The sequence below is a fragment of the Echinops telfairi genome, unplaced genomic scaffold (assembly GCF_000313985.2).
Source record: "Echinops telfairi isolate 266 unplaced genomic scaffold, ASM31398v2 ScPeMD7_7467;HRSCAF=8505_1, whole genome shotgun sequence".
NCBI lineage: Eukaryota > Metazoa > Chordata > Mammalia > Afrosoricida > Tenrecidae > Echinops > Echinops telfairi.
The window spans coordinates 38671326-38694487 of record NW_022111368.1 but is presented as its reverse complement, the minus strand read 5'-3'; the positions used below and the strand labels follow the sequence as shown (position 1 = coordinate 38694487).

The window sequence follows — 23162 nt, the reverse complement described above, 5'->3', positions numbered from 1 at the left end:
ATATATATATATATATATATATATATATATATACACACACACACACACACATATATCAGGAGGAAATATATATATATACACACACATATATCAGGAGGAAAGCTATGATATTCTTTGTCAATAAAACACATTGCAACAACAACAAAAAACACATTGCTAAATCAATGATGAAGTAGAAGGCTGTCTCTAATACAATTATATCAATCTGTCTTCAAGTAAACCTAATCAACACAAATATTATTCAAATTTATGCACTAACCACAAAGCTAATGTTGAATTAATTGAAGAATTGCATCAACTACCATAGTCAAAAATTGACCAAACATATAAACAAGATGCAATGATAATTATTGGAGGGAAGATAGCTACCTGGATGCCTTACTAGAAGAGGTCCATAATTTGTGCCCATTCTAAAGGAAGGTGATTCAAGAGACTGTGGACATTATTGAGTTATATCAATAATATCACATGCAATTAAAATTTTGTTAGAAATAATCAGAAAGCATGTGCAGCAGTGTGACAGAAATTCATGAAGGTTACAAAGAGGGCATGGGATGTAAAATATCATTTGTAACATCAGATGGCTCTTGGGTGGAAAGAGAAAATACCAAAAAGATGTTCACTTGCTTTTTACTGATAATGCAAAAACATCCAACTTCATGGGTTACAAAAATTGAATTTCCAGAGCATTCATTGTGCTCTCACAACACCTGTATACATAGATCAATAAAATATTAGTCAAACAAAATTAGGAAATATTGCTTGTTTTGAAGGCAGACAAAGTGTGCGTTGGTTTCCAGGTTTGGGCTCTAATGAGAGAAGGCATCAGATTTCCTGGACAGTATAACCAGAAACATGCATGTCAGACCAAATCATCCAACGTACATCAGCAATAGGAATGACAAAAGTAAAAGGAAGAATTGAAGCAGCCCTATATGCTCTGTTCATTCAGTGTGGTAGATATTGTGGCATTAAAGATTTTAAAGATGAGGAAAGAGGCCTTTGTTATATTTCAAGAACTGGCTCATCCACAAGTGCTTTGAGATAGTTATAAGAATTTCCATTTGATGGCAAATCCATGTGAGTCCAGTATGCAAAACCAAACTCTGATACAATATCTAAAATAAATGGCACTTTTCCTGATAGAAAAAGAAAGGGGAGAAAAAGGCAAAACTCTGGAACAGACTGCAACACAACAAACAAGATCGTGGCCAAGGGATATCAATTCATATAACACTCAAGGAAATAGGGCCCCAAGTCCTCAGGTCCCGGACTAACGTCCAAACTATGCTTTATTCCTGCACAACTTAACAAGAGACTAATGAAAGGATGTTATCCGTGCTCTTTAATCAGATCCTGGCTTTCAGGAAATAAGGTTGGTACCTGGAAGGCATGCCAATGCTTTTATTGAATTTGGGAAGGAAGGCAGGCGGGAGCCACCAGGGACGCTTTACAATGATTTAAGATAACACTATCCCATGCCTAGGCCATGAAATAGGATCATAGGGAGTCTTCTTTAAAGGATGTCATTTTATTTATGATACTAATTTTACAATTGAAATCACTACAATTTGAATCAGAGGGGATAGTGAAATGATAACTTTATGGACTTAAATAATTAATCTTTTGTTATCCTTAATGAGCTGTGAAATATAAAGGCTTTAATTTGGTATAATAAAGATTTATAAATAAAGTGTAGGTCAGAGTTGAATTCTTTGACCATCCTTCTTTAACCTGTAGGCTGAGCCCATCCGAGGAGCTTTGCTGGTGTAGTGGTTATGCACTGGATTGTGATCTGCAAGGTTAGCAGTTTGAAACCCTCGGTTGCTATGCAGGAGAAAGAAAAGGTGTTCTTTTCTCACAGAGTTACAGTCTCAGAAACCCACAGAGGCAGTTCTTCCCTGCCTTACAGGGTCACTATGAATCAGCATTGACTTGTCGGCAGTGAATTTGGTTGTTTTTTTTAATTATTATTTTAGAGCAAATATGGAAAAGAAAGGCAACTGACTTTGAGGAAAATTTCTTAACACGTCGACTTATTAGCATCTTCACAAACCTCACTTTGTGAAAAGCAAACTATGATATCATATCTGAAATAAATGGCATGTTTGCTGACAAAAGAAAGAAAGGGGGGGAGGTATAACTCTGGAAGAGACTGCATCTGGACCAGATATAGATAGTTCAAAAGAGGACTTGAAACCTTTGCTGATGGACATCAAAGATTGCAGTAGGAATTGCAACTCAATATAAACATAACAAAAATCTCAAAACAGAGCCAATAGACATCATCTTGACAAACAGTGAGAGCAGTCATGTTGTCAAGAACTCCATTTAACTGGGTCCACAATCAACACTCATGGAAGCAGCAGTAAGAAATCAAATGACATATTGCACCAAGAAAACATACTACATCAGGTCTCTTTAAAGTGAAACTATCAAGGTGTCACTTGGAACGCTAAGGTTTGCCATGGTATTTTCCCTGGCCTCATATGGACGTGAAAGCTGGACAATGAATAAGGCTGGTGAAGAATTGGTACAGCTGAATGGCAAAGAATAGTCAACGTAGCTTGAACTGCCAAGAAGAGATCAATCTGTCTTGAAGGAAGTACAGCAAGAAGTCTCCTTAGAAGCAAGTGGGGAAGACTGTACCTCACACAATTTAGACATGTGATCAGGAGTTCAATCCCTGGGATAGGACATCATGCTGCTAAAGTAGAGGGTCAATGAACAAGAGAGGGCGCCTTCAAGGAGATCACTTGCAACGTTTGCTGACACACTGACAACAGGCACACCACTTGTGAGGACACCCCAGGGGTGGGCAGGATTTCCTTCTCTTGTTGGGTTCTTAGGATTGGGAACCCCTGGGCTTCACCAAATATCAACAGCATGTTTGTATTTATACCTGCTGGTACAACTCTTTGGGTATATGTTTCTTTGATAAAAAGTAATGTGTATGAAAAATGTCATAGGAAACACTTGTTGACACAATCAGGTTTTAAAATAGAGTATGATGTTGTATAACAATGGCTCATTTTTTTACTGATTCAGCTATTTTTAATGAATCTTTTTTATTATTAAGATTATAGCAAATATACATGAATTCAACTATTTCTACATATGATTATTAGTGACAATTATATATTGACAATTTATGTTGTGTAACCCTCTCACACCCTGCTATTAACATAAATTAACTCCCCACTAAGATTCCTATGTAGGTTTTGAATTAATATTGCCAATTTGATCCCATATAGATGGTTTTTAAAAGAGAATACTGTTCAAGGCAGTAATTTCTTTTTTTTTATGTTCCTAATTGGACATTTTTTTAATTAAGTACTTTTTGGTGGGGCTCTCACATCTCTTATCACAATCCGTACATTCATCCATTGTGTCAAGCACATTTGTACATATGTCACCATCATCATTTTCAAAGTATTTTCTTTCTACTTAAGTCCTTGATATCAGCTCCTCATTTTTTCCTCCTCCCTCCTTCACTCATGAACCTGTGATGAGTAATAGATTATTATTTCATATCTTACATCATCCTCTGTCACCCTTCACCCAATTTTCTGCTGTTCATGCCCACTGGGAGGCGGTTATATGTTGATCTTTGCAGTCATTTCTTATAGTTAAACTGAATTATTGTTTGACATTAAGAAACCTTCAGAAGATAGTTTTAATATAAGGTAGCAGACCATATCATGGTACCCAAAGCAAAGTGCTTAATGGGTCTGTAATTCTGTCAAGATTCTAAGATTTAGGTGCCTTGAGTTATGGATTCTTTTAGATCACTATGGTTTTAACCTGTATAACATTTGTTAAAGGAAAACCTTTAATCTAGAGGACATATACTACATCACTGTTTCTCTCATGAATAAATACAGGCATTATCCACATTATAAACTCTGTCAGAGCTAGTGAAAGAGACAAGTCAACTTTCAAAGCAGAGATTTTTGAACCAGCTCCTCATACTATATAGTGCTGGCATCTGCATTCTCTACTCATTGCTGGGGGGAAAAACAACAACAACAACAACAAAATACTAAGCTGAATAAGTAGTTACACTAACTTATACCTAAAAATGTTGTGGAAGAAAATTGATAAAATGAATATCTCTCACATATTTATAAATCCATCAAAAGGATGACAGTGAGAAAGTAATTTTAACTTTTAAAAATATTTATGTGTAATTACATGTAAGAATGACCAATTTTGAACCAAAAGCTTTGTGTTTTTCAACATACAACAATGTAATTATTTCACATTATGTTTCAAAATATAGTTTCACATTGTAGTCCTCTTCCAAAGTTGAGACTCCTAAAACAACTGAGGAGACTAGGTCAAAATCGATACTAGCTGAAAATTAAGAAATATACTTTACCTGTCATTTTTCATATATGACAGTAAGAAATCTAAAAGGAAGTCATCTAAAAATCTTAGATGATAAAATTATACCACTACATAATAAATGTTAAACTTGTCGATAAAAAGAAAATTTCAGAATGGATTTTTCTATTGTGTATTTCTATAACTGTATGTTCCTGAAATTTATATATATACATATATATTTCTGTTTCTAATTTGAAATTTTGGTCTTTTGCTATTGAGGTCTTTTTCAGATTTATGAAATATTTCCACATAGCTGGCCTGTTTCAATGGGCAGACCGGAAACAGTTGCAATGACCAGAACTAACATTCCATTGGCCACTGATTTGGATCTTAGAAACACAGCCCTCAGACACAGCAATCAGGCATTAGGGAATGGCTGATATATTCTTGTAGCACAAGACAGACTTTCTTAAAGAAAAGTTCTTATGGATATACTGCATCCCAAACCCTTAAGAGAACCCCAGTTGTCTTAATTTTTGTTCAATATACAAGTAACAGAATATAAATTACCATCATCATGAAATGTATCTTCATATTTCAAATTAAATTGTTACATAACTATTAACAATAGCCTAAAAGACAAAATCAATCTAAATGTCCATCAGTGGAAGAATGGTGAAACAAACTATGACACATACACATCACCATTAAAGCATTTGAGTAAGTCTACACTGAGGGAAATTAGCCATTCACAAAAGACAAATACTGTAGAAAACTATTACTGAAAAAAGTCACGGAAAAAGCATATTAAAATAAATATTCAGTAATAGTTACTAGGGTGGGAGGAGAAACAATGGTAAACTATTGGCTAGAGGGTTGATGTATGTTAACTTGTGTGAACTGGGATAGAATCAAACAAGTATGGAGGCACCATTGAGAAGAATGCAATAGATAAAAGCAACAGAGGCAAATGCTACAGTAGTGGTCATCACTGAGTAGATGGACAGGCATTTAAACAGGCTGAAGAGATCTGGGAGGTAGAGTATGCGGATGCCCGCTGGTATAGAAACAGCTCCAACATAACCAAATGCAGTAAGAATCCCCTGCCTGGGGAATGAGGACTATCATTTTTGAGGACAACAAATCCCACTGACATAAGTTTTGTAGTTGTAGCTAAGTGCCCTCAAATCAGTTCCAAGTGAGAATCACTCTTTTTCACAATAGGAAGAAACATGGTCTAATCCTGTGCTATCCGCACAATGGTTGATCTGTTTGTGCCTATTGGTACCAACACTGTCAATCCATTTCCCTGAGAGCCCTTTCTTTATTGCCAATCTCCCACTTTACTAAGCATGATGTCCATTTCCGGGGATTAGTTGTCCCTGAAAACATGCTCTATGTACATGATATGAATCACTCCATCTTCACTTATTTTTTTAATCATTTTATTGGAGGCTCATACAACTCTTATCACAATCGATCCATACATCCATTGTGTCAAGCACATTTGTACATTTGTTGCCATCATCATTCTCAAGACACTTGCTTTCTACTTGAGCTCTTGGTATCAGCCCTCACTTTTTCAGTTCTAAGGAACATTCTGGTTGTTTTCGACAACAGATATTTTTTCTTCTTTTGGCAGCTCATGGTATTTTCAATATTCCTCACAGATACTATAATGCAAATTCATCAATTCTCCTACAGTTTTCTGTTAGGAACATTGTTTTTGTACATTGTACATTTTGCACATTTGTATATTGAACAAAATTCTATCCAACTTTCCCATGCATATGAGGTGATTAAAAAACCTTGACTTGGTGCACCTTAGTCCTCAAAGTAACAGCCTAATAGCCTTTAAAGAGCTCTTGTGCAGCAGATTTACCCAATGCAATGTATTGTTTGATTTCTTGACTGCTGCTTTCATGAACATTAACTGTATTAACTCCAGTTACAAAACAATATTTGACAATTTTTATATTTTTCCCATTAATCATGAGTTTGTATATTGGTTCCATTGTGCAGACTTTATTTTTCTTTACGTGGAATTGTAATCCATATTGAAGCCTACAGTCTTTGATCTTCAACAGGGAGTGCTTCAAGTTCCTCTTGTTTTTAGTCAGCATGGCTTTCTCATAGCAAAGGCCACAGAAACTATGTGCTACATCCAACTTTGGTGGGTCTTAAAGCTTGTGACCTGACATCTCAGGTGCAATTATTGGTTTCTCCTTGTATAGAACAGAAGAGTGAAGGAACCAAAGCAAACCTATTTCCACCAAGTTGATATGGTTGATATAGACTCATAGCACCCCTGTAGTACAGGATAGAGCTGTCCCGTTGAATTTCAGAGACTGTAACTCTTTATTACCATCGTGATTACAACAATGGGCTCAAACATAGCAACAGATCTGAAAATGGTCATGACTTCTTTTTTTGTTCTCTTGTATGACACTGGGTTAGGCAGGGTTCTCTAGAAAAACAAAACCAGGACACTTATGATTATTTATATATATGTAAGCATGTATATAGATAGGTAGATAGGTTTATATAAAGAAAAGGAATCCAACAGCTAATTAGTCCACAGAGTGGTACAGAGGACTCAGTTCACCCCACTTTCACTGAACAGTTCATGTCCAGGAAGCAGACAGTGGAATCTGCCCTCAGGCAACATGAGCATCGTTGGCCCACGGGCAACAGACAGGGCAGTGTGGGGTGGCAAGAGCAGGAAGATGATATCAGGAGAGTGAAATGAAGCTGGTCCAGATGGAGCCGCAAGTTCTAGAGATGCACAGCAAGGTGACAGGATTCATGGGTTGGATCAGCCCACAGGTAGCACAGCACACCTTTAGGCAAAGGACTAGCTAGGGCAACAGCATGCATGCCTGATCACCAGGGAGAAAGAGATAAAGAGAGGCTGGCCTTGAAATTCCATTTGTCTTGGTCACCCTTCCATCAAGCTGTGATCTGATTGATAATCTATACTCCATCCAAATGTTTCTATAAGAGCCATGTTGTCATGGAAAACATAACTATAACAGACGTCTACAAACTCTCTGACACCTAATAAGAACAACTGCCAAATGTATATTATACATATTATATATATAAATAACCATATAGTATATAAAATGCATATTATATCTATATCATATATGTTACACATATATACACTGGCCGTGATTATCCACAGTTGTGTAAGATATACTCTTGTCATACTCACTAGACATTTTCAATAACAAAAACCAACAGAAGATATTCATCGCAGAACTCACTTATTCTTCATAATTTGTCTGATAGGAAAATTTACACTGTTCCTTTTTCTAAATGTATTTCACTGTACACAGTGTGAGAGAAAAGAACAGACATAAAATAAAATAAAGCTCTCATACCTTGGAAACTGAAATTAAAATGACGGCAAGTGAGAATTGAGAATAAATGCACTTGAACAGCTCATATTTATTCAAGAGAAGGGAAAGAAGATTGACAAAACTTATCTGGTAATATTAGTAGTATCTAACTTTTAAAACTATGACAAATTAATGTATTGTTCATCATTTTAATATTGAAACCTACTGTTTCCTTAGAAAATGGATATTGAATTCCTTCTACCTGCTTAGTACTTTTTTAATGGTATCAGGGCAAATAGCCTGGATACAACACACAAAAATCCATGCCTCATTAAAATTGCAATCTTCTGAAATTATTTAAGCCTAAATAGGGCTAAAAAAGAGAGACATGTAAATTAAAATTGATGAGTTCACCAAGAATATACAAACCACACTAGGATTTTACATTGCAAATATCTGAGCAATTTCTCTGTGGGCAATTATTGCTAGAGTCATCTCCAGCCAACCTGACTGCAGAGATAGCAGAGAACTTGCTCAAAATGAATTTAAACAAAAGGCATGTTGAAGCATTTAAGTTAAATTTGCATTCTTTAATTACATTCATAAGTTATGATATTGATATGTTTATGGAAAAATTACACAAAAGGTAATCAAATTTTTCCATTAACTTCTTAAAACCACCTCATAGCACTGAACATTATCTATGCTCTTATGTCTTGGGATATATTTAAACAAAACTTAGAAGAAACGCTTTTCCTGTTTTATTTCTGGGAAATCAGTGCAATTCTTGAAGCCTTGTTTGGGGCTGAGGCTTTCAGAGTACCTTGGATTCTTCCTTCAAGACCTCGTGCCACCTCTTGAAATGGTTGCATGTCAACTAGCACTGTTTGGGACTAGGACTCTGTACTCTACGACGCTGTGCATTCTTTCTGTCTTCATTTGATTCTTCCTGCACCGTCCCATATTTTGCCTATAAAATCTTTCACTGTTGTGATTCAATGTTTTCATTTTTCTTGAGTTCTTTCCGTTTAAGATATGCTGATCATATTCTACCTTTTGGGTTTTCTAGTTAGGTCTTTGCAAATTTCATTATAATATTTTATTTTGTCTTTTCAAGATGCCCTTTGGCATTTTCTGATCAGCTCTTTGACTGCATCATTTCTTCAATTAGCTGTTTTTTCTCTTATAACCCAGTAGAAAAGCAGAGTGTTAAGGAAAGAACACTTGGGAAGAACATAAGAATCTAAAAGAAGGTAGAGAGTAGACTCGTTTCTGAACCCTGCTTTGTGGCAAATGAGTGGAATTGGATTGTTTGTCTCCCTTATATAGCCAGAGGAGGTGAGATATGGCACAGCTGTATCTTGATTTATACAAAAATATTGTATAATGACCAGAAGAAACCCCACACTAATTCCAAAATGAAACACTATAAACCTGAAGGATAATAAACAAGATTATTATGCAAGTTTTCATACAGCTAACGGATAAGTAGTTTCATAATTTTGGCATTCACAATTTCATCAAACACGTGTATATATTAACATTTTGGAAAACAACTAATAATATAGGCAAGTGTCCAGGAGACTAAATTTGTGTTGCTAGAGAACATTTTCCTTTTGTTGTCCAACAAATCCCCTGTTCCCTGACACCTGGCTTTTTCCTGTCTCTCCACTGTGAAATCTACCCAATACCTAAATAAACTGAAACACAAGAGCTCAAATCCACCATCTACAACACTGGAAAAAGACAAGGTCCTTATCCGCTTTTGCTAAGATGTATGGTCCCTTTGAGCCAGAGTTGTCTCCATGGCAGTGGATTTATTTTTGAGTTTGAACCAAATCTGCTTAATGTCAGCAAACTGAGTTTGGTAATTTGGAGGAGAGATGCATAAACTCGAGTTTGAATAAATAGAATGATAAACCACCATTCTCAATGATGCATCATCAGATCAGATTTTTTTTCTTAGGTAGAGGAATTCTTTAGAAAACTTTTTCATTATTACTTTACAGGTGCAATTTTACTTATTCTTTCAGCCAACATGGTCATACATTTCCTCTTTCAGAATCAAAAGAATTTCCATCTGTGACCATAGGTCACAGTAAATCTATTTCTGTACACATAAAAAATAATAATAATAACAGAAAAACTGATAAAATTTTGTTGTTGCTTTGTCTGATCAGTTTCCCTTCTCTCAAGTAAATGCTTCCTCTCTCAGATTTAATGTGGTTGCTGTGAATTTGCCTCTGATCATATCTTTCCAGTTTGGATTCAACATGACACATAAGCCACATTACTACTCTCTTGCCTTGATATCTGATGAATGGCTGTTGAGACACAGGTTTCTATTATCTCCTTTGTATCTTGGACTTATAATTATATGCGGCAAGAATAGTCTTGGTGGTTACTGTGCGTTGCAGATGGCTAATGTTCTTGGGTTCTGAAGAAAAGGTTGCTAATTCCAGTGCATCAAGAGACACCTTAAGAAAGAAAATGTTTTGAAAATGATGCAAAAAATGTACAAATGTGCTTGACACATGGATGTAAGTATGGATTGTGGTAAGAGCTGTATGAGCCCGCAATAGAATAATTTTTAAAAAAGAAAGAGTCTTGGTAATCTAAAAATTCAGCCATAAAATGTGTATGGAGCTCAATTTTACTATGGCACATATGAGTTTACCTGGAGTACAATTTTACTCACTGAGATGATCAAATGGTCTGTGACATGACAACAAAATGGGAGAGTTGGGTCAGCTTATTAAAACTTTGGGAAAATGAGCTCAAAACACAAAAATCAAGCTGAAACATCAAAGAGAAAGACAGCAGAGAATCTCTGGCATCAGTAATTCAGGTCCATTTAGCTATTATTTTTTATTCTGTTTTGTTGCGTTTATTTATTTATTATTTATTTTCCTCTTAAGTAATCCATGTGTATTATTTTTTACAATCTACGTAACATATCCACACTAATATAGTCTTTTTGTTTTTATACTTTTCTATTGTGAATTCATGAAGGTTTAAAGAGAGGAGTTTTCCATTTAACATTTCGTGCATTTGTCAAGTTATTGATTGCAATTACACCATGTTTATACCACGTACCATTACTTACCTGGGTTCCTCCACGTGTTTCAGTTCTGCTACTCTTCTTTTTGATGATTTTGTGATTTCCTCTGAGGTAAATGCTGCCCTTTTGATCTCAATTTCTTTCTCTCTAAAATATGTGTCCCTCCCTTAGATAACTGTCTATAGTGTTTAAGTATGAGCCAAAGTGGCAAGTTCATTTCCAGTGCAGAAGGATGAGCAAGGTTCCTCTGGATTTTCATCATTCTCTATCTGTGTCAGGCAGTGTTGTGCAGAGGAAAAAAACCCAGGACATTTGTGATAAAATGCATAGATAGATAGATAGATAGATAGATAGATAGATAGATAGATAGATAGATAGATAGATAGGTTTATGAAGCCAGGAGGAATATAATGGCTAATTAGTCCACACAGAAGTACAGAGTGCTTAGTTCAACTCACTTTCATGGACAAGTTAATGTTCTGAAGGTCCTTCAAGGTCAAGGAAGCAGACAGCAGAGTCTGCCTTCAGGCAAGTAGGTAAGTCTGCCCTCAGGCAGCTGTCAGTAGGGTAGGGCAACAACAGTCAATAGCCAGGGGCTTAAAGAAGCAGGCCATGATGGGGGCTTGAGCTTCAGGGATGTACCATGTTAATGTGACCCATGAGTTGGGTTGGTCCACAGGTAATAGAGTACACAGTTGAGGCAAAAAACTAGCTCAAGTGGCAGCATGCTGGTCCAATCACCAGGGAGAAAGAGAGCAATGGGCTGGTCTTGAAAAGGCATTTATCTCATTACCATACAATCAAACTGCGACCTGATTAAATTCCCCCCATATGTTTCTATGGAAGCCTACTTGGCACAATGAACCTAACTATAAACACTATCTGACCAGTAAACCTGGGAGGGTGGGTTTTCTTTTGTTACTTTATGTTTTGTTCAACTTTTTTCTCCCACTCGATCCAAGACTTCCCAGATGATTTTTTTTTCATAGCAATTGGCATTTATGTTTATGAGCACCTGCAGTTCTTGGTCTCTGGGCTATCAGGTGTTTTTATAGTTCATTAGTCCATTGCAATAGTTATTTCGATGCATCTTTGATTTCTTCAAAGTCCTGGTGACATAGTTTGGAGAGGTTAGGCTGCCGTCCTCATATTCAGCAGTGTGAAAGCAACAACCCCTCCTCAGGAGAAAGACGGGATTTTCTAGTTCATCTAATACACTGTTATTTCTCTTTTGCTATTCCTTTACTTCATCAAGCTTAAATTTTACTCTTAATTCTTCTCAGTCCTTCTCCAGTAATTGAGCCCTGCTGATAGGATGTCCAAAGTACACAACTGTTTAAATCATTTGTCTTTCTCTGCTTCTCCAGCCACAGCAACAGTTGCTGTCCTATGGACTCAGACTGTGGTGTCCCATGTATGTCACAGGGAAACTATGCTCCAGAGGGTTTCCAATAACTGACTTATTGAGAAGTATATTTTCAGACCGTTTTCCTAAGGTGATTCTGGATGGATTGAAATCTCCAAGCATTTTGTTTATAGCTGAGATCATCAACCATTTGTATGACTCAGGAAGTAGAGCACCCTAAATGCATTAATTACATATTTTGCCTTAAAGGGTTTTTTTGTTTGTTTGTTTTTTAATTAAAACAATCAAGCAATAAAATGTTCTATCTAAAACAAAAGTTTTCTCATTTTGTGAGTCAATAATGATCTGAAATCACAAGACAAAACACTCAATATAATTATTTTTCTGAATGTTGTAGGTTGTCTGGATAATGGCTTTACAAATATGGTTGTGCAATGGGCTTTTTAGAGCAATATTTTGAATTAACATACTAGTGCTTTCTAAAAGGCTCACAACTAACAGCAAAGTAAAGAATCAGCTTCTTGCAGTTAATAAACTGTTATTCAATAAAGATTTTTAACATTACTAAGAGATGGACTATCCAATATTTTGAATAAGTCATATAATTATATAGTAGAATCATGTTTAAACACAACTGTCATAGCTATAATTTTTCATTTTGCTTATTTTAACAAACTCTGAGCTGAATTCTCCAATTTTCCGGCTTTCTTGCTCTGACCCATCTTCTTGATTCGATCTCAAAATAATGGTCTCTCCTGATTTGATGGGGTCTGAAACTTGCTACACTTTTAGACAACTCTTTAAAAAGTAATAGACTATCTTAAATGTTTATAGTAATAGAAACATGTGTATATCTTCATCGTGGTGTTGTTACTCTTCTTGTTAGGTGCTGTAGAGCGGTTTACAACTCAGAAGGACCCGATCTATGATAGAACAGTACGCTCTCCAGTCCTGCACCACCCTCTTCCTTATTCTGTTCCCACCGTTGTTGCAGCCACCATGTCAATCCTTCTTCTTGGGGGTCTTCCTATTTTTCACTGTCCCTAAAAGTTATCAAGCATGATGTCCTTGTCTTCAGACTTGTCTCTCCTTATAACACGTCAAAAGTGTGTTAGACAAAGGCTTGCCATCATCTTTTCTAAAGAGCAGGCTGGCTGTACTTCTTCAAAGACAAAATTGCTGATTCTTTGGGCAGTTCATTGTACTTTTAATATTCATCACCAGCAACATAATCCAAATCCATTTATTCTTCTTTAGTCTTCCTTATTCAATGTCTAACTTTCATATGCATATGAGATAATTGCCAATACCATGAATTGGCTCAGGTGCCCATTAGTCCTCAAAGTAATATTCTTGCTTGACAATATTTGAAAGTGGTTCAGTGCAGCAGATTTCCCCCGTGCAATGTTTCTTTTGATCTCCTGACAGCTGTTTCCATGGACGTTGATTGTGGATACTAGTAAGATGAAATCCTTGATAAATTCAGTCATTTCTCCATTTATCATGATGCGATCTATTGGTACAGTTGTGAGGATTTTTATTTTTGTTTCATTGAGAAGCCAAATCCTTGATCTTCATCAGCAATATGTCCAGTCTTTCTTACTTTCATCAAGCAATGTTGTGTCATCTCTACCTATCACAGTTGTTAATAAGGCTTCCCCAAAACCTGATACCACGTTTGTCTTTACATAGTCCAGCTTCTCTGATTATTTTCTCATGCAACTTGAGTGTGTGTGGGAAGAGGATTCAGCATCGATTCAAAACTATGCAGTCAGTATACTCTTGTTCAGTTCCTATAATTGCCTTTTGCTCCAAGTACAGTTTACTCATCATCTTCACCATAGAAGTCTATTTAGTTCATATATTTGCTTGCTAGTCTGTTTTTGTTTGATTTTTAAAAGTAGGGGTCATAAAAGTTTCTTCATAGCTGACTGTGGGATGCTTATTTTAAATGTTAAGAAACATCCTAGAACATATGTTAAAGCCAATTACTTCTGAGTCATTTCTGAGACAGGCCAACCCTATTTTTGTCAAAGAATAACTGTGCTCCGTAGTATTTTCATTAGCTGATTTTTTTCTGATGAAATCCACTTCACACTGTTCTTGGGTATCTTTGTAGGAACTGGAACTTCAATCCAAAATTTTAGTTAAATTGAAAGGGTTTGGTCCTTAGCACTTCCCGAATATCCTAGAATATAAATTCCAAATCAAAATTAAACCCTTTACCATCAAGTGGAGACTAACTCTTAGGGACTGCATTGGACAAGCAGGAAATGACAAAGAGAGTCAGAAAAGTGATAAATATTTATGACTGCAGGTTGCCACAGAGCAGCTGGTGAGATTTACCCTCTGAAATTGCATTTAGTAGCTGAGCATTAGCTAGTGCACAGGGATCTGGCATATAGATTTTGGGACAATCAGTAAGTGACCAACATATCCAGGCCAACACAGGAAAAGAGAGCTGTGTTAGTCTGGGTACTTTAGAGAAACTAGTCTGGGTACTTTAGAGAAACAAATCCACAGAAACTCCTGTATAACAGAGAGTTTTATATAACGGTTAAGTATACATCAAGAAAACATCCCAACCCAGTGCTGCCTGAGCCCACAATCCAATATTAACCCATTAACCCATATGTCCGACACCAATCCACAAAGTCCTCCTCCATCTCACAAAACACACGCAATGATGCCGACTGCAGAAGGAAAGCTAAGTCAGTGAATGTGTAAGCATCTCAGTACTGGCAGGGGTCTCCACACAGGTGCTCTAGCACCCAGGGCTGTATTGGGGTAGGTCCATGTGGCTTCTCCTCAGGGATATCTTGCAGGAAGTCAGCCTTGTCAGCTGAAACAGGGAACTGGCTAAGGCAGCTGCACCCTGGTCTGACCATCACAAAGCAAAAGACCCGAGAACTAGAAAGGTCAGACTCACGGAGCCATTTATCTGCACGCCCTTCAATTAACCCCATGCATATTTATCAGCCAGGTTATCACAATAAACTAAGTATTTCAAGGGCACTCTGATCCATGGTTTATGTGACAGGACGTCCTCCAATGGTCATGGTTCTGGTACACCATCACAATCACCAACTACACAATTACAGGAGAGCAAAGTTAACATGAGTTCATTTGCAACATCGATCCCCAAAATTATTTGGCCTACTGCCCACTTGTCGGAAAACAGCGACCACCACCACCACCAAAAAAGTCAAAGAAAAGAAAGATCTCATTCAGCACCCCCGTGGGAATTAAAAACTTTTGTACCATAGCCTATAACCCAGCAAAATGTATAGGTGTCTGTTTTTGCCTTCATGTAGCTCCCCAGGAGGTAGTATAGCCCACTTTTAAAATCACTGATTTACAAAATGGTTTGATAAAACTCTACCACCAAAATGCTGATCTGAGTATAAGGCAAAAGAATAAAACCAAGAATAATTTTCTTTTTGTTTCCATTTTAACTCTTTTAGCATATAGCTGCCATTTCAATTAATTCAAAGTTCAATAAAATTGAGATCTATTTGCTATAGATTTAAACTGACAGCAAGCAATAGGCTCAGAATATTCTAAGTATACTTTTTAAAACCCCTTTTATAAAGACCCCAGCTCTTTGAGACAACAGTCATGCAGAATAATGTAGCTTGAACTCTTCCCCTGACAGTATCTAAAGAAATTTCTGGCTTCATAACACAGGACTGGTTTGTCATAAAAATGGGTTGTCAGTGTAAAAATATATTGAGCCTCCATTCTCAAATTAATTTAGTAATAGCAATGAAGATGATGCCACACTATTATTGCTCATTAAATATCCAGGTAATTACTTACATTTCTGAGATTAAAATTTAAAATTGGCTGTGACCTCTTAGTTATTGAGTAATTCATGGTATAATACTGATTTTTAGAATTCCCTATTTTTAACTGAAGGTATTAATTATTTAAAGTGGGTGAGAGAACCACACAAAAAATATGAAAATATAGTCAAATATATCCTAAGGTGAACCTGCTGTGTAGCCCCACGAAGCAATTTGAATATCTCTTGTTTTCCTGTTTTTTAAAGATTTAAGATAATTCTGTTTCATTTTTCCAATCAGAACAGGATTTTCAACAGAAAAACTGATTATTTTTTTCAATAAGTTTTTGTTATACTTTTCAATGCTGAAGTCATTCATATTTTAAAGTGTTGGCTTTAAGAATATAGTCTTAGTAATACCCAAGCTTTTTCAAAGGAAACAATGTGCTATAATTTCACTAGAAAATAGAAGAAACAAGGAATTTTTTGGATTTAAATAATCTTTTAAACCTCAAAAACTGTTTTAGCTATACATTGCTCAAACACTTTGGTTGAAGTATTAATTTGGTAGAACAATAAGTATTTCTACACCGATAAAATATTTCAATGAATATATGAAAGAAAATCTCTGAAATTTTCCCCATTCTCCAATTGTTTTCTTAATTTTAGACACTTTTGATTTTAATGACTATGCAGTTTCCATAGCAGATAGCTTTTCTCATTTGTACAACAGTTTTGTGCAATCTGTTAATAATCTCTCTACTGTGTTGCTGAATTTCAATGCTTGTATTTAATTTTCATTTGATTCTTTTTTGTGAACCATATATATTCTTAAACTCTCTGTCTTGTTTAGATACTTTTCTACTAAATCATTACAGTACATTCTTAATTAAGTAACTCAAAAATCTAAATATCATCTGGTTGCTCTTTAATTATATATCCTGTTTTTCCTCACGATCTTTGTTTTATGCCAAGTTTTAATTTTGTAATAAATATGTAGGTTGGCACAAATATGGAAGTTTGTTATATCCAGATCAGTCAAAGGACTGATATTTCATCTCAACACAATCAGACACAATTGATTCCAGAAGAATTCAAAGTTAAGGCAAGATTAACCCCACAATTGATTTTTGAAAGTCCTGAATCTATTCTTCCAAATATCCTATCTGAGAGTCAGATGTGTTTTGGAAGGTTTTTCTGTGGTGTTGGTCCTTGGAATCCAAATTAACCTTGGGAGAATTTTGAGACAACCATAAATTATTCTGTTTTTCATGTGCATTTTTTATGACTTCTTGTTATCTTGCATGGTACAGTTTAATCAATAATTACTTTGATAGGAAACCATAGTCCAGTGTTGATTTTACTTCTTTTTGCTCAAATCCTGGGACTCCAGTTCTTGTCTCCTGCCTATTGTGTATTTTTCCTGCTGTTTCCCCGTTTTGTACCGTTCTTCTTTGGACTCTGCTGACACTTGATCCCAACAACAATTGATGCAAAACCGCATTAAAAATCAGTGAGCTGAAACTTGGGCTCACCCCGCTGTGCTCATTTCATTAGAACTTTGAAAAGTAAGGTCATTAAGATTCAACAGCCTACTGTCTTCCACATTACCTGTGGCTTGGCTGTTTGTCTGCTTTTAGCCAATTCGTGATTGAGATATGCAAAACTCATCTGGGGATATTAAGAACAAGCATACTTTCCACTCAATGCTATTTTCTTGATATTTCATTATTTCTTCTTTTTTATGGAAGTTTAATGATTTGAAAGTTACATTCTTTGAAATTTGAAGGAAAATTAAAATATTTTATTATTTTATGCTTATGGCATAGCTCTAACCTAATTATTCAATGTTGTCTACCTCTGTGCTCTTCACAACCCGGTTTTCATTCTTAAATTTACAAGTGTCATCTTGCTACAAAGGACCCCTGGGGACGTTGTTAATTAAGACTCCAGAGGATAATCACAAAGGAAGCTGTTCCAACCCATGTCCATCATTCTCTCCTGGGAGAAAGAAGAAGCTGTCTTATCTTGTAAAGATTTACTGTAAACCCAAAAACCCTAACATTCCATGCAGTCACTGCTGACTCAGGCAACCCCATGTGGGCTTCTAAGATTGTAACTGTTTAAGGGAGTAGAAAGCTAAGTCTTCATCCAGAGTAGCTGCTAGAGGTCCTGAACTGCCAACTATGTGGCTTGCAGCTTAACGCATAACTATGCCACCAGTGATCCTCTAAGGAGCAGTTGTATTCTGTCTCTATAGGGCTGCTAGGGTGATATAGAGGTTACATGTTTGGTCAGCAGTTTAAAACCACTAGCTTCTCTTGGGAAGGAAAGCAGATGGAACAGATTTAACAAGTGCAATGTGTTTTTTGATCTCTTGATTGCTGCTTCCATGAGCATCGATTGTAGATACAAACAAGAGAAAATCCTGACCATCGTCAGTGCTTTCTCCATTTATCAAGTTGCTCCTGCTGATTCTATAAAGAGCCTCTGCAACCCACAGGGCAGTTCTACTCTGCCCGCTAAGGTTGCCATTGACTTAATGGCAGGGAGTAGAGAGAGTTACAGAGTTGCTGTGAGTCAGAGCATTGACTCAGTGGTAGTGGGTCTGGTTTTATCCCGATGTACTGTTATATATTTAACATCACATCTACTTAGAATAACATTTCTAGCTGCTTAAGTCTCATCGTCTTTCAGAACACACATAAAGCAATCATTTTTCATGGGATTCATCCCTAGTCTTTTCTGACTAGTTTAGAACCTTCTCTAGACTCTGATGCCAATTTGCTGTTGTTACGGTTGTTGGGTGTGGTCTACTAGGTTCTAACTTCTAGAACAGAAGGAGACACTGCCTTGTCCTGTGTCATCATCACAATTGCTCTTATTTTTGAGCCCATTGGTACAGTCACTGTTCAATACAGCTTGGTGAGTCGGCTTATTTTTCACTGCCTCTGTGGACCTCCTTTTCCAATGACAGGTCTCTCTGGACAACCTGCCTGTGTTTGCACAACTGCCTCTGGGTGCATGCACAGTTTCCACTTGAGCATAGCTCAGTGTTCTGGAATTCCAACTCTTTTCAAGCTTGTCCAAAATTTCTTATGGTCTACACAGTGGAATGCCTTTGCATGGTCAATAAAACACTAATAAACATCATCCTGGTATTATCTATTTTCAGCCAAGAGTTTCAATGTTAATTGTGATAGGCACAATTTTGCATTTTCTTGAAAAATTTATGTATTTTCTGCTCCTCCCCTAGAGCATTAGCACCAACATATCAAATATCAGCAACCATTTTTATCTTCAGTTCCTAATAAAGTATCTGTCATGAAAGAAGCTAGGAAATATTCATAGGATATGTAAAATACTTCCTAGCATTTGGAGGCAATAGGTCAGAAAAAAAATACCTGCAATGGAAAGATATCCAGAAGACTCCATCAGATGAGGCAACACAGTCTTTGCCTTTAGCTCCAAATATCTCTAATGTCCCCAAGATAATTTTATAACATAGACAGTAAATAGGAGGGAGTTAGAAGAATAAATAGAATTTATGGGGATTTGACAAGATAAAGTGAAAGTCATTACATGCTTATATAAGAGTTTTGTTAACAATGAGTCTAGTCAACAAATTAATTTTAACTTTCCAATGATGCATATTGTTCAGAACTTTAGAGAATGTATTTAGATATTTAGTATAGTGAGACAATGTTAGGATCAAAATCTCAAGGTACAGATAATAGAGTAACTATAAAAATGTCTTTGTAACATTGTGTCACTCATTATTCTCTCTACTGAAAATGATTGCTAGCCTTTCCATCTGTATAAATAAGTACTGCCATAAATTTTATCAAACAATATTGTGCTTTGTCTAACCATATGAACAATGATTATCACATTTTTATCTTTGGTTATAACAACTGGTTGGACTCATTGATCAAATAATTTTGTAAAAATAGTATTTATAAACTTACAGAAAAGACAGAAACCTGAGCAATTAAAATAATTGATATAATAAAAGGAAAACTATTAAAGAGCTGTATATCATTTAAAGCATCCTAAATAAACTTTTAGTCAAAGGAGTTTTAAACTATTTGAGTTATAAACTAGGTTTACAACCACATATATTGTTGTTTATTTTATATATGATTGTTAGTAATATGCATCTGGTGGAGAGAAATTTCTTAATATCACCCTTCTACCCAAACCTTTGCAACTTCCACCACACATTTGAGTTGGCCCATGCAAATCAGGTGGGTGTAACACTAACAGAGAGGATAGGGGAATTTTTGCTTTCAGCCAATCTATCGCTACTTACGATTATAAGGATAAATCATCTTTGAAGCAGCAGCAAAGAGGGAATGAAGGGCCAGGCCCATTGGAAGAGCATGTTCCAGCTCTCTGTCTGCAGTGGCGGAAGCAGAGACAGGAGGCCCGAGGGACTGTGGACGAGAGACTCTGGGACCAAAAGGCAGAAGCCAAGGGCTCATATGACCCAGAGGCTGAGGACCAGAGAGATTTCCTTGGTTGCTGTGGACCAATGACAGCATTCATACTGTTTACTAACCCTGACCTGTGGTAACCTATTAACTTCCGTAATAAGTCCCCATAACTGTATTTTCTCTGAGTTCTGAGTGGTCCTTGCAAAGATATATGGAACTCAGCATTGGAGTGCTATGGGAGGAACCGCTGTTAGAGAGGAGGTAAAGGAGAATAATGCATGGGGCATGTCTGCTCCCTGCCTCTTGGCAATAGAGAAGCCAGGGGAGGACAGATAGAGTCTCCCACGACTGCAATGCACTACTTACAAAATAGCAGCATGTAACTTGTTTATGTTGTCTTTCTCCTTGCAAGAGCTGATAATTTTGAAAGAAAGGTTGAAGAACAAATAATGAGGCTGAGAAAAGAAGACGTAAAAAGGAAATCACAGTGAAGGGATTAGCTAAGAATTTTCCTTTTCCTATTTTAAATCATAAATTTAATTCTGACTTAAATTTAAAAACATGGACCTAAACACTGCTAACTTTGCTCAAGTCAGTATGAAGATTGTAGAAGCCGTGAAGTACTGTGAAATATATGAAAAACAAAATAAAACCTCACACAGGCATTTGTCATTAAATATGTTATTTCCATTTTCAGGGATCACCCAGAAGATCCAGAACTTTACACAGGTGGAGTTATTACCATAAATAACAAAATGCCAATGCCTTACAACTCTTCTTTATCACTGGAATATTTTTTATGATTTATGTAATTTTTTTTTCAGGGGAGAGCGCGAACGCAATCCCCCACTAACACAAATGATGCAGTCGAGTTTCCCACATTTGGGGAAATTGCAGGGGTCAGCACATCCGGAGTGAAATGGATAAGCCTTGGTTGGCAAAACCACCTTCCGTGATCATGGTATCTCCCCTGCCAGGTAAGTATGATTTGTGTAATTTTTGTTATATATGTGTATATATAAATATATACCTGTAAATTTATATGTGATATGTCCAAGCCCCCAAATAAAAAAAGATCAGATTTACAAAAACACTGATTACAGCAGACAATAATACAAAATACAATAATAATACAATCAATATACAATAATACAATCAATTAAAAATGAAAATGAGGTACTTGATCTTTGTTAGAACAGACTTATGACAGTCTTCAAAACAGAATCATACTGTAAACTGGGAAATGCATATATTTTCTTTTGTTATGAATCTCACTGTCAATGATTCCAAATCATAGAGGCCTTAGAGTACAGTGTAGAATAGTTTCTGCAGGTTTCCAAGACTGTAACTCTTTACAGGAAAGCCTCATCTTTGTCCCATGTCATCAGAGAGTAGGTTTGAAAGGTTAACCTTGCAGTTAGTCATCCAACTTATAGCCATTTTGCTACGAGGGCTCCTGTCTGCACTGCGAATGTTCACCAACAATCCAAACTCAACTGCCATCGAGTCCGACTCAGCCATCCTACAGGTGAGGGTAGAACTGCCCGGGTTGGTTTCCAAGACTGTAGCTCCTTATGGGAATAGAAGGGCTTGTCTTTTTCTGATGAATGGTTAGTGGTTTTTCACTGCTAACCTCATTGCTAGCCACCCAATGGGTAGCCACTATGTCAACAGGGCTCCAGCGTCTGATTGGTAGAGACTTGAAAAAAAATATATCTGCCTTCCTTTTTCTTCAACTTCTTTGAAGGTCTTTTTCTTTGATTCAGCTTTAAATTTAATATTCTTTAGGCTTACAGATGTCTTTTTTTAATAAGCTTATCTTTCTCAAAATTTATAATGAGTTAAGAATATCTGATTGATATTTTTGTTTTTTAATAACAGTTTAATTGATGATGTGTAACTAAAATTAACTTGTATTAGAACTCAAATTCTGAGAACTAGGTTGGAGAAGGCTGTGGTTTATAGTGAAAACCATAATTACATTTAGGAGTCTCCAGTGAATTCTTTCTTACTATTAACCAGCAAAGTGAAAACCTTTGCCCTCAGGCAGAGTGTGTTTGAAACTGAATTACAACCACTCCTCCGACCAGTTCAGGAAGGAACAGCCAGCCCTTAGGCTGAGTGTGCCCTACATGAAATTCCTATGCTGACAGGTGATCATGAATCCTATCCTGACTACCTGGGTTGGCAAGAGCCCCACTACTTATCCTGTTAACTTTTCTTTTTAGCATAAAGTACAAATCCCAGTCATAGTCCTACTCCTGCTTCAGTGGTATTACCCGCAGCTGTGACGCCTTTGTGACAGCTTCCCTTCTACTGTATGTTCTATTAGAGTGGTTGCATTTCTGAAAACCCTTGGACAGCATTATGGTCTTGTGTTAATTGATGATATCCCTCATTTGGGTAAATTTTTTTTGCCATTGTCCTATTTAAGATATAATAAATGTGTCTCTATAACTTACTTTTGAATTTGGGTTTCTTTTCTCTCTAGAACATGATAAGACTTCATTTTTACTTTGGTTTACCTTTTTTACTTGATTATTTTTATAGCTTTTATCTTTCTGCTGAATCTTCCAATCTGAATGTCTACAAATTTATACTTTTCTCAATCACTAAATAATAAACCTAAAAATGATTTTCTGAAGGAACTGTCAGGTAAAATTACAGTCTTTTTTTCACTTAATTTTTATGCTTCTGTGTCTTCTATTATTCTTATAATTATCATGTAACTGCTCAGTACTTTATGATAAATAATTTTAAATGATTCAAGACATTTACTAATCTGTTTTCATAAGATTTAGTTTTATGATTAATATTTAATTGAGGCATATATATATATATA

General features: G+C 36.2%; 1 non-coding gene and 1 pseudogene across 1 annotated transcript; one reads left to right on the top strand and one right to left on the bottom strand.

The window, feature by feature from the left end:
• Positions 1-855: 855 nt before the first annotated feature.
• On the top strand, positions 856-1498 carry LOC101652979 (annotated as a pseudogene).
• A 19643-nt stretch (positions 1499-21141) lies between these two features.
• LOC115873254 lies at positions 21142-21305 on the bottom strand. Its single transcript, XR_004048307.1, has one exon. It is a non-coding gene; the product is annotated as a U1 spliceosomal RNA (small nuclear RNA).
• Between the last annotated feature and the right edge of the window lie 1857 nt (positions 21306-23162).